Here is a 2,272-nt window from a genome sequence, read left to right on the forward strand (position 1 = left end):
AAATATAGACAAGTAAGAGATAACAGAAGAGATGTGAATGACTCCAGCCATATATGGTGGTCAGAGAGGTCTCACTAGCAGAATTTTTAGTCTCACTTCCTTGTAGACTATTTTATATTCAAACCAGTCATGCAAGTCACTTTCATTTTCAATGTTTTCTTTAACTCAACTCTCCAGGCCAGCCTTAGGTAGTTTGAGTCTTAAGAACCTTCCCAACCTTCTCCATGACTCCCCTTTGCTACAGACACACAACACTTTCAAACAATTTCATTCTCCTTTCATTTCTGTCTACTTTTCCCACTACAGCAAGTAACCCCAACTGGGGCTCAGCCTTCATGGCTGGGTGAGGACATTTTCAAATGTCATGCTACAGGATACATTGATTGTGGACATCTCCTCACCTCCCAGGCATTCTTCAACCTATTCCAATCTGGCCCTATTACTCTACCATTGTTACTGCTACAAACACAGCTTCTGCTGGGGCCATCATTGAGTCTAGTCCTCTACCTACTAGGTTCTAAACAGATAGTAGCCCAGTTGATCACACACACACACACACACACACACACAAAGTGACCTGTCCCACCACCCCTGAAGGTGGATTTTAAAAGGGGCCTTTGAGAGAAATTGCTACCCTAAGAAATAATTCTCCATGTGAAAAGTGTATATTCATTATTTGTGGGACTCTGTGACCAAAGGTATGACATAACCAAATTGAGGATAGAATGTTTATTTATTTGGGTTCATAGCTTCAGAGTGTTTGGGCTATGGTTGGCTGGACCATATGATTAGAGGTGGCAGAAGCTACTCACCTCATGGAGAACAGGAAGTAGACGGCAAGACAGGGACACAGGGGCAGGTATGACCTTCAAAAACCTGCCTCAAGTAACCTACTCTTCCTCCAGCTAGACCATACTTCCCCAAAATCCCACTACCGACTGGGAACCAATTCTTTGCCACATATGCCTATGGGAACATTTCACAGTGAAACGATAACAGAATGGGAGAACTGCTCCAAACTCTCGAATTCACACAACAGATGGAACTGGTCCTCCCTAGAAGTCAGACCAATACTGTCAAAGCAAGCATGTCTTCCTGAGTATGTGAGTTGTGTGTGCTACTTGGGTTGTTTCTCTTTCTAGAAAATATGAGAGTAACTTCACATGATCCTCACACATAACCTTCACAACAGAACATTTATATTGCAAGGAAATCCTCATGGCACTTAGTTCATTGATGACATTTGCCTGAGATGCTCTCCTTTCTTTATGCTTTGGCCAACCACACTTCACATTTGGCCTCAGTTCCAACATCATTTCTTCAGGAAAGCCTGTCTCTTCTCCCACCTTCTATTTTCATGGTAGCTTGTGGGATACTTACACACATATAACTACTAGTTGATGTCTATCTCTCAAGAGATACAAAGATGCCTTGTGTTGAATTGTATCCCCAGACCATAGTACAGTGCTTGGGACATAGAAATTCTATATATCAATATTCACTAAATGAAACTGTTATACCTGTGCCCTCCCCGTGCTTCTATTGAGTCAACAATCCTCCTTACTGAAATGTATGTGTTTTCATGCTTATCTACTTCCCTTCACAGTGAGTCAATTAAGAGTAACCATAAATTACTTATTTTTTAATTCCCAGAACCCATCACATCTCAATAATGATAAAAAAATGAAAGAGGAAGGAAGGAAAGAAGGAAGGAAGGAAGAAGGGAAGGAAGGTTTCCTCACTGTATGACATTTCTGTAATTCTAACAAGGTTTTAATAGTAACAAACCTATATATCCGGAGAGAATCACAGCATAAGAAAATCAGGATCTCCATATCAGAAAAACTGTAATTTCAGAATACTATAATTCCCAGTTTCTTGACAGCTTCCTTCATTAACATGTCAGTAAGTACCTATAGCATTCTGATTGCCTCCTTGAGAAGAAAAGAATTAAAGCTGGCATTTATGAGCCCCTACTATGTGCTAAACGGTTTACATGTAACTGCATATAATATAATTAGTTCAAGTTTTTCCATTTCCAAACAAATGGGGCAATGTAATTCTTTCTGATGGAGGCATACAATTCCATTTTGTATATATACCACATTTTTTGATCCATTCATCTACTGAGGGGCATCTGGGTTGGTTCCATATCTTAGCTATGGTAAATAAGGCTGCAATAAACATAGTTGTGCTGGTAGCTTTAGTGTGGTCTTGTTTGTAAACATTTGGGTAAATGCCCAAAAGTGGGATTGCTGGGTCATAGGGGAGT

The sequence above is a fragment of the Dipodomys ordii genome, unplaced genomic scaffold, assembly GCF_000151885.1.
Source record: "Dipodomys ordii isolate 6190 unplaced genomic scaffold, Dord_2.0 Scaffold197, whole genome shotgun sequence".
NCBI lineage: Eukaryota > Metazoa > Chordata > Mammalia > Rodentia > Heteromyidae > Dipodomys > Dipodomys ordii.